The following is an 11,332-nucleotide window of genomic DNA, read 5'->3' as shown; positions in this document are numbered from 1 at the left end:
GCGGCCTTTACAGGTATCCGCGTCCCCTCGCGGGGCTCGCTGCACTCGCCACACTTTCTATTCTCGAATCCACGCCGACGTGGATAGTGGGGGTATGAAAAGGTTGGAGGACGCGTACCGCCGCCCCTCGCGGGCTCGCTGCGTTTGCCACGCTTCGGGTTCACGTTTATAGTGGGGGGGTGGCGGGGGGGGGCATTTAACATTGTAAGCACCCATTAGGGTGCTTATACAATATTTAATCGCATCGCATTGTATGGCATTGTATGCCATATACAATGTCATGCAATTTTAAAATTGTATGGCATTGTACAATATCGCGCGATATCGCATCGCATATCATCGTATGCCTTATGGTATGCGATGCGATGGGCGCCGCCAAAATACACAAGTACCTCAAAATGTATTTATTTGTTAACATTTATAAAGCACACACGTATTATGCAGCGCTTTACAGAGAATACTTGAACATTCACATCAATCCCTGCCCCAGTGGAGTTTACAATCTATATTCTATATGGAGCACCCCCAAGGAGACCCATGCAAGCATGGGGAGAATATACAAACTCTGCACAGTTAGGGTCATGGTGGGAATCAAACGTTGACCTCAGTGCTGTGAGGCAGTAATACTAAAATACTACATTACATCGCCCATACAATGGTCGAAACACAGGCATCTTGGTAAATTTTAAGCCCCCCCCCCCAGTATCGACGTGATCCCGAAGCGTGGCGAGTGCCGAGCGGCGGTGGTACGCGTCCATCCGATCTTTTCATACCCCTACTATCCACGTCGGCATGGAGTTAATTTTATATAGTGTGGCGAGCCACCGAGCCCGAAGTGTGGCAAACGCGCACGCGTATTATGTTGCATATATTACGCGTCCGCTCACCACGCTTCGGGCTTGGTGGCTCGCTGCGCTCGCCACACTATATAAAATCAACTCCACGCCGACATGGATAGTGGGGGTATGAAAAGGTCGGTCAGACGTACGCGTACCGCCGCCGCTCACCACGCTTCGGGATTACGTGGATAGTGGGGGGCCAAAATAAATGACATGATATGTCATTTAATGGTATAGGACATTAACTGGCATTATTATAGGTTCCATCAGAACTGATATCTCATTGCGTCGCATGCCATACAATAATGGCATGTGATGCAATGGAATGCGATTTTTTTATCGAACACCATCGCATCGCATGCCATACAATAATGGCATGCGATGCGATTTTTTTATCGCACCCTACTTTTTAATGGATTCACTGACACAGAGCAGTGAATACATTAGATAGGAAAATTGCATCGCATTCCATACAATATGGTATGCGATGCAATGCTATTTGCAGCCGGATCCCACCACTGGAAGGGACGGCTGCCGGGCTGTGGCCATCCCCTCCATTGTAAACTACTGTGTGCGGCACAGCTTCCTGGCCTTGCAGGAAAGGACCTCTCTTCGAAGGGGATCTAGCTGCTACCCTAGGGGAGTATACAGAGGTGTGGCTTTGTGGGAAGGGGCGTGACCACAGAAAAGTACTAAATCACGTTACACCGCACAGTAGTATCCATTTGTGACATTTCTCCACATAGTAGTACTCCTTATACACATTATGCCACAGCAGTGTCGTTTACACATAAATACACACAGTCTCATACATGTTTACATGAAGTAATACAGATAATTTTTTGGCACTAGTTAGGATGCTGGCGTCAGCATTGTGGCTGCAGCCATCCCATCTGCCAGGATGCTAACTGTATTACAGTGCACATGCATGAATTGCAATTAAACATTCAAAGGCTTGTACCACACCCCTGCTATATAAATACCTCAAAATATACCCATGTATACCCTCCTGTACATGCACCCCCTCTTAAACAGGTATAAGCACCCTCCTGTACATGCACGTACCTCCCTTATACATATTTACACATACACCTAATATACACCCCTCCCATATACACCCCCCTCACCAATATTCACATAACCTCCTGTACATGTACATCCCCTGCACATAAACATATATAATCCCTCTGTCCAGCTGCTTATACACATATCCCCCCCCCCCCCAAAAAAAAAATAAACATATACAGTTGTGCTCATAAGTTTACATACCCTAGCAGAATTTATGATTTTTCCTGCCATTTGTCAGAGAATATGAATAATAACTCACAAACTTTTATTTCACTCATGGTTAGTGGTTGGGTGAAGCCATTTATTGTCAAACAACTGTGCCTACTCTTTTTAAATCATAATGACATAATAACAGAAACTACTAAAATGACCCTGATCAAAAGTTTACATACCCCATTTCTTAGTACCGTGTATTGCCCCCTTTAAGCAATTACATCTTGAAGTATTTTGTGTTAGTTGTGGATGAGGCTCTTTGGTACTTGTGAGTTATCTGGGCGTCCGATTTTGGATCCGATATCGTATGCGATATCGTATGCGATATCGCATGCAAATCGCATGCAAATCGTAAGTACAAAATCGGGAGCCTCACAAGTACCGATTTGCTATTCATTTCATTACCCCACTATCCCCAAAGTGTGTCTATCAACGTGAACCCGAAGCGTGGCGAGCGCAGCGAGCCCGCGAGGGGCGGCGGTACGCGTCCTCCGACCTTTTCATGCCCTACTATCCACTAGGGCGTGGAGTGAGAATAGAATAGTGTGGCGAGCGCAGCGAGCCACCGAGCCCGAAGCGTGGCGAGCGCAGCGAGCCCCGCGAGGGGACGCGGACACCTTCACAGGTATCCGCGTGCCCTTGCGGGCTTCACAGGTGTCCGCGTCCCCTCGCGGGGCTCGCTGCGCTCGCCACGCTTCGGGCTCGGTGGCTCGCTGCGCTCGCCACACTATTCTATTCTCACTCCACGCCCTAGTGGATAGTAGGGCATGAAAAGGTCGGAGGACGCGTACCGCCGCCCCTCGCGGGCTCGCTGCGCTCGCCACGCTTCGGGTTCACGTTGATAGACACAGTTTGGGGATAGTGGGGTAATGAAATGAATAGCAAATCTGATGCAAATCGCATGCTAAATCGCATGTAAATCGCATGTAAATCGCAAATCGGATCCGATATCGTATGCGATATCGTATGCGATATCGCATGCAAATCGCATGCAAATCGTAAGTACAAAATCGGACGCCCGGATAACTCACAAGTACCGGCTCTTTATTTTCTTAGAAGGTAAAGCTGCCCATTTTTCTTGGCAAAAAGCCTCCAGTTCTGTAAATTCTTTGGCTGTCTTGCATGAACTGCACGTTTGAGATCTCCCCAGAGTGGCTCAATGTTATTGAGCTCACGAGTCTGAGATGGCCACTCCAGAACCTTCACTTTATTCTGCTGTAGCCAATGACAGGTCGACTTGGTCTTGTGTTTTGGATCATTGTCATGTTGGAATGTCCAAGTACGGCCCATGCGCAGCTTCCGGGTTGATGAGTGCGAATTTTCTTCCGATATTATCTGATAACATGCTGCATCAGGGCCGGTGCAAGGGTTCTTGGAACCCTAGGCAAAACTGCCTACTCCGCTTCCCCCTCCCCCCCCCCCCCCCCAAAGAAAAAAATACCGGCAACTACCCACTTTCCCGATCAGTCAATCTGTCACACATTTGCCAGTCCTGGCCTGAGTACCCCCCCCCCCCTGATCTCCGCTCCAGTTCTCTGCTCTCAGCTCCATACCTGCCCCCCCCCCCAGATCTCCACTCCATGCCTCCCCCTTCCCAGCTATTGTTTTATACTTACCAGCTACCTTGCGGGTGTTTCCTGGCGCCGTTGTCCGGGCACCATAGAGGTGCTCCTTGTCTGTTATTTCCACCTCCATGTGCGGACGGGGTGGGGGCTGAGCAGGGCGAGGCACCAGAGCACAAAGCTCCTCAGCCTCTTCCTGCTGCTCACTGACTGGGGCAGAAAGAAACAGCTTCCAACAGCGCACCGCCAGTAGTTTCGCCCTGCACCTGCAACTGTCAGTGTAGGGGCAGGGGTTGCTGCTCCCCGCTGCTGCCACGACTCATGATGCTGTTGGCCCGGGATGTCATGGTGCTTCCGCAGCGGCACTGCCCGCTGGCATGCTGACGCTAGTGAGGGGTGGGCAGGCAGCTGCTGCCCTGATTAATGAGCTGATGCTCAATTTCTTCCCCGCCGTCTACCTCCCGGAAACCACAGAAACCTATTTAAGTAAAAAAAAACTGGTACTCTTTACTTAGTTGGGCGCCCGTCGCGGGCATCGCGGGTACATTTATGTCTGGCCGCGACGCGACCGACGCGATGCCCGCGATTTCCCATTGAAACCCATGTTAAACATGGAAATCGTGTCGGTCGCGTCGCGGCCGGCCATAAATGTACCCGCGATGCCCGCGACGCGATGCTCCCGATTTGCCATAGGAATCAATGTTAAAAGGCCCGATGGACACGATTTTACTGTTAAATGCCTCAATGGACCCGATTTGGCCATAGGAATCAATGTTAAATGGGCCACAGAGCCCAAATAAGCACAATTAACCCTTAAATGTCCCCCCAAATTTTTAACGCCACCCCACGATCCACGCCAACCCGAAGCGTGGCGAGCGCAGCGAGCCCGCGAGGGGCGGCGGTACGCGTCCTCCGACCTTTTCATGCCCTACTATCCACTAGGGCGTGGAGTGAGAATAGAATAGTGTGGCGAGCGCAGCGAGCCACCGAGCCCGAAGCGTGGCGAGCGCAGCGAGCCCCGCGAGGGGACGCGGATACCTTCACAGTTATACGCGTCCCCTCGCGGGCTTCACAGGTGTCCGTGGCGACGCGGACACCTGTGAAGCCCGCGAGGGGACGCGTCTACCTGTGAAGGTATCCGCGTCCCCTCGCGGGGCTCGCTGCGCTCGCCACGCTTCGGGCTCGGTGGCTCGCTGCGCTCGCCACACTATTCTATTCTCACTCCACGCCCTAGTGGATAGTAGGGCATGAAAAGGTCGGAGGACGCGTACCGCCGCCCCTCGCGGGCTCGCTGCGCTCGCCACGCTTCGGGTTGGCGTGGATCGTGGGGTGGCGTTAAAAATTGGGGGGGACATTTAAGGGTTAATTGTGCCTATTTGGGCTCTGTGGCCCATTTACCATTGATTCCTATGGCCAAATCGGGTCCATTGAGGCATTTAACAGTAAAATCGCGGTCAATCAGCCTTTTTAACATTGTTCCCTATGGGAAAATCGCGGTCATCGCGGGCATCCCGATTTACCCGCGATGACCGCGATTTTTACCCCCGACGCCCGCGATTTCAATCGCTGGCGCCCATCTAGGTAAAGAGTACCAAAAAACTTTCTGGGATCAAAGTAGCCGCTCAAGGGCGCCCTCCAGCGGCAGGCGCCCTAGGCAGCTGCCTGAAGCTGCCTAGTGGTAGCGCCGGCCCTGTGCTGCATTCATCTTGCCATCAATTTTTACCAAGTTTCCAGTGCCTTTGTAGCTCACACATCCCCAAAACATCAGCGATCCACCTTTGTGTTTCACTGTAGGAATGGTGTACCTTTCATCATAGGCCTTGTTGACTCCTCTCCAAATGTAACATTTATGGTTGTGGCCAAAAAGTTTAATTTTGGTCTCATCACTCCAAATGACTTTTTTCCAGAAGTTTTGAGGCTTGTCTCTGTGCTGTTTGGAGTATTGTAAGAGGGATGCTTTGTGGCATTTGCATATTTATGGCTTTCTTCTGGCGACTCAACCATGCATCCCATTTTTCTTCAAATGCCTCCTTATTGTGCATCTTGAAATAACTACACCACTTTTTTCAGAGAGTCCTGTATTTCAGCTGAAGTTATTTGTGGATTTTTTTTGCATCCCGAACAATTTTCCTGAAAGTTGTGGCTGAAATTTTTGTTGGTCTACCTGAGCGTGATTTGGTTTCCACAGAATCCCTCATTTTCCACTTCTTAATTAGAGTTTGAACATTGCTGATTGGCATTCTCAATTGCTTGGATATCTTTTTGTATCCCTTTCTTGTTTTATACAGTTCAATTACCTTTTCCCGCAGATCCTTTGACAATTATTTTGCTTTCCCCGTGACTCAGAATCCAGACACATCAGTGCAGCACTGGATGAAAGATGCAAGGGTCTTTCAGGAGACCAGAAACTCACTGACCTTTTATACACACACACACACACACACTCTGATTTCAAGCAAACAGATTACAGGTCAGGATGGTTATCTTTAGTAGCCATTAAAACCTGTCGTCAACTTGTGTGCATGTTATCAGCCCAAAATCTCCAGGGTATGTAAACTTTTGATCGGGGTCATTTGGGTAGTTTCTGTTGTCATTATGATTTAAAAAGAGTAAACACAGTTGTTTGACAATAAATAAATCACTGAACCACTAACCATGTTCTTGTTCTATTGGTTCTGTAGTAGGACTACATGTCCCAGTGGACCTATTGTGGTTCTCCAAGTCCCAGCATGTGGGGGAGTATTGTTGGGCCCAATAGTTCTACTACAGAAACCCACTATCTATTTTTAACAATTTTATTTTTACACATTTGCAACATCAGCCTGCCACCCACAGCCCAGGGGTGGCAAATTCGCTGCCCTGCCTATTATCAGATAGCCACGCATGTGCACGGTATTCTGAGAGCATGCGCAAGCAGTCAGTGCAAAGTCAGCGTTGGCTAGCCATCACTGGCTGCTCGCAGGGTGATTGTCACCCTGCAGCTATTTGGGGGTGGTAACCCTGTGTTTTCTCGGAGTGCCCCAGCAAAACGCAGGCTTTCCCTGGCCGCTGGGAGGAGAAAACCATTAGATGGTGAGTTATTGTGAATGGTTTCCCCTCATGTGCACGACTGCAAATTAATTTGCAGTTGTGCACATCGATGAGAATTCGCTTGTGTGGGGCTTAATTTACCTGAATGCTGGGCTCCAGAGATTCCCAGCCCAGTGATCAGGTCTGATTCAGGCCCCATGTCCAGGCTGTCGACACTCCCCAACACTCCTTCTTTACCTAAACCCTTATTTTGCCCCATGATACCACATCTGTCCTTATCTCCCAGTGTCCTACATCTGCTCTCCTCTACTTCCTTCCCAGTCTCTTCAGTCACTGTCACTCAGTTCTGCCCCACCACGGGCCCTCTACCCCACCTCTTAGACCTGCTATTTCCCTCCTCTCACTGCCACCTCACCTCTCCACCATCAATATCAAACTACTCCCGCCATGCCGAACTCCTGCTGTTTCCCTTCTTTACTCAGTGGCCTGCACCATCACTACACCCTATGGGGTTTATTTACTAAGATTGTAGTTCTTGTTCAGATGGGATATTGCTGTGGGAAACCAATCAGAAGTTATTTCTTATTTCTTCTTCATGGTTCCTGGGTCCCACAGGGTTAACATCGGGGTTGTCCCAAGCTTTTTACTATTAGACTTTATTTAATTTTTTTCTAGTTTTACACTGTGCAAGTAGTGCTGGTAGTCATGGCAACTACAGCGCTACCGCTCCATTACCCCTGCCGGCATCAATAACCTCCTGTCACCCCCGGGGTGTGCACAGGCAGAGAGGAGGGAATCGGAGCCCAGTGCAGCACTGCTGGGCACCGAAAAATTCCAGAACAGCGTGGCCGGATTGCAGGAGGGTAAGCTCTCTCACTGAGAGCATAAATCGCTGTTCATGCTATGTACTCTGGGAGCAGGTCACAGCGCTGGCGTGGACACTGCCCCCCGCAGCAGGGATTCCAATAGCCCACCAGGGTAAGGGAGCACAGGTTGGGAGCTGTTCCCCTGAGGGGGAAGCTGTCCTCCATTTAATAATTAGGCTCTATTATACCGGTTTGGGATGTCCAGCTCAGGGGGAGGCTGCACTGGCCTGCAGCCCCTCCCCCCAGCATTAGACGCCAGTTCACCTCCATGCTGCACGCCTATTAGCTGCAGATTCGTGCCATCAGCTCTTCTCACAGAAGCTGGCAGTCATCTTCAAACCCTCATCGCTGAGCTCTGCACGACAGGCTTTTACAGCACTCATTGTCCTACCCAGCCTCTGGCTTATGGTGTACTAGACTTAGTGCTATTTACAGTAGTTTTTGTGGGCTAAATATTCTACTGTATGTGTGTGTCTAAATGTGCTGATATATAATGTGTTTTCTCATGTGTATAACTATTATGTACATTAGTCTGTCACTACACACTGGGACAGGTCTACTGGGGAAGCAGTAGTACTATTCACACTCATAGGGTCATAGGGTCTCATGTGGAACCGGGGTTCCAAATTAACTGCTAGCACGGCTAGTGATCAGCAACACCAGCAGACAGATTCCCCATCCCCATTACTGTGTTCATGCGCAGCAGAACTTTCTGACCAGGACAGTGGACAAGATGGCCTGTGTGCTAAATTCCATGTTCCTGTAGACCAAACAGTGGCCCCCAGGCTCAACAACCTCCTTGAGTCCCGCACCCCCTCCAACAGCTCCGGTATTACAAGTGACCCCACCATGGGTAAATTCTTTGTCTGACACAATGCTTTCACTGATGCAGTCCCTAGCGACACAAAAGGCTCTGCCAGCCTCTACACAGGGTTCAAAATTACCAAGAAGCCGGCTTCTTCTCAGTCGATCGTGATGACGGACACTACATGTCATCAGGGGGGGTGATGAGGCAGACATCGCAGAAGGGGAACCCGACACAGGGGAGGTAATGACTACTACGTTAAATGTTACCGAACTCATAACCGCCATACGGGCAGTACTCCTATCTGAAGAAGAGGAGCCGGCACCAGTGGCACAAAAGGTTGATGTGTTTAAGTCCCGTAAAGTGGTCAGTGCCGAGTTCCCACATTCTGATCATATAATGGAGATCAGGACAGAAATTTGGAAAACTCCAGGGAAGAAATTCCCAATTCTTAAAAGGGTTGCCATTAGGTACCCACTCCCGATGAAGGATTGCAAACTATGGGAGAACCCACCACCGGTGGACTCCCACGTGACTCCCTCGTTAAACCCTCAGTGTTGTTGGTCACTTCTGCGGCCTCTCTAAAAGACATAACAGATGGAACAGTGCCTGAACTCAGTATTTAGCCTGGCAGGTGCTATTAACAGACCTACCATTGCCACGTCCTGGGCCTTAGAGGTGTTACCCTTTTCAGGGGACATCCTTTTTGGGGAGGAACTCAATAAAATAGTAGCTTTTCTTTCAGCAGCCAAGATGCCATTCCTTCCGTCAGCTTCTAGTACTAATTGACCAAAGGTTAGTACTGTTTATCCCTTTTGTACATCAGGGAAAAGCAAGGGACAGGTATTTGGCAGAGAGATGGGACAAACCAAATCAGCCAAACCTAAGTCCAGACTCCTTGCTTCAATCCAGAGTGATTGTGCCAGGGCCTCAACAACAACAACAACAAAGCTAATGGTATTACTCAACCCTGTTTTTGATATCCAAACTAAACGGATCATTCAGACCCATACTAAACTTAGAAAATAAGCCAAAACTGCGCAAAGTTGGAATACTTTTAAAACATCAAGGCGCCCAAAACTTAGCTACGCCACTGCTCACCACAGCTGCAAGTATCCTGGTCCTTGCAAGGAAAATGGTCCCAGGCGGAATCAAAATTATCAATAAATATCCTGGAGCTAAGAGCAGTCTTCAACGCTCATCAGTTGGCACAGGATCTACTGCAGGGCAGACCAGTTCAGATACAGTCAGACAATGCCACCACGGCAGCATACATAAACCATCAAGGAGGCACAAAAAGTGTAAAGGCCATGAGGGAGGTCTCCAAGATCTTCCAGTAGGCCGAGTGCCATGTGCCAGCCATCTTAGCAGTGTTTCTCCCGGGAATTCTGAATTGGGAGGCCAACTTCCTAAGTCACCAGGATGTTCATTTGGAAGAGGTGTTTAGTCAGATAACCAATAGATGGGGCAACTCGGATGTGGATCAAAGTATTTTAATCAATATATTTTTATATATATACACCTTTCTGAGGAAGCCGACGATATACAGGCGGAGAAACGCGTTAAAGGACCCACACAGGCACCAACCCCTTTGCCACCACGCTCATCACCCTGTGGAGAGAACCCCATAAAGGCGGCATTGCATCTGCAAGGAATCAGCAGCCGGGACACAAAGAGGGATCGAGTGTTTAGAGCTGAGAACTGGCAAGTGATAGCTCACAAGAGCTTAAAGCTATTAACATACAGTATATGCTTTGTGAATGACTGAGCCCAAAATTCTGCTTCTTTCTGCATAAGCATTTGCAGTGTGTATGGTACTAACAGCTGTAGTATCAGCAAATAAAGAGCTGTGAGAGAGCTAATTAACTGCATGTGCCAAACTATCCATTCTTCAAAAATAATGGACTTTCAATCATTACACTAAGCTGGGATCAATTTCAAGGAGGCTTTATAATTTCATTTGCTTGCTTGCCTGCTAAACCTTATTAACCCACTAATTAATATGCTTGTGCAGTATGTCTAAAAAGTATTAGTCTTGAAAATAAGTTTTAATTTTATATCTACCGGCCCGGTGATTTGTGTATGTTTTTTATATATATTCTAGAAATGTATTAAATATCAAATACTATTCTAATCTGAGTCAGCGCTGTCTCATGGACAGGGCTGAAGCAGAGATGGTGCTGGACGGACGGATAGCCGGCAGCGCAGGCTCACCCGGACCCGGCTGAAGACTGCAGAGGTAAAGTAGGCGGACACTAGTGGACACTAGGGTATTTTTTCCCCTGATTTTTTATTACCAGCCCCGGCTCTTTCAGCCTGGTGCTGGTTACGGCTGTGGGGGGGACCCCAGTCTTATCTGACTGCTTTGTAAATTATCCTCCAGAACACGAATTTGCATACGGCTGAAACAGCCATATGCATTCGTATTAAGAATACAAATATGAAATATTGTATTCGTATACTTAGTAAATTTTACCCAATAAGTGTCCCCCGGCAGGCCTGGCGACAGGGGGGTCAAGGGGTACAGCTGACCTGGGCCCCGCCGATCTGAGGGGCCCCAAAACAGGCCCCACATCAGCTGCTGCTCCCGAGGAGACTCACTGTCAGGTGTCAGAACTGTACGGTGAGAATATGTGACAGCCTCCAGGAGCAGCAGCAGGACAGGATGCTCTCATGTGTCCCAGGATTCTCACTCAGCCCCGAGCCTCCCCCCTCAGACACTTGGCATCCCTGCTCGGTGGGTGGGTGGAGCTACACAGGTCCCGCCGGGGGCTGAGCTATGTAGCTGCTGCATCAGTGAGTTCAGTGCTTCCTGCTATTGAATTCGCTAGGGAGGGGACTCAGAGGAGAGGCTGCTGGAGTTCCACGCCCAACCAGGCAGTGAGCCTGCACTCTGCGGATGGTTTAAAGGTAAGAGTGAGTGGTGTGTTTGTATATATGTTGGGTGTG

The sequence above is a fragment of the Crinia signifera genome, chromosome 3 (genome assembly GCF_055691185.1).
Source record: "Crinia signifera chromosome 3, ASM5569118v1, whole genome shotgun sequence".
NCBI classification, from domain to species: domain Eukaryota; kingdom Metazoa; phylum Chordata; class Amphibia; order Anura; family Myobatrachidae; genus Crinia; species Crinia signifera.
Note: the sequence above shows the minus strand (reverse complement) of the source record.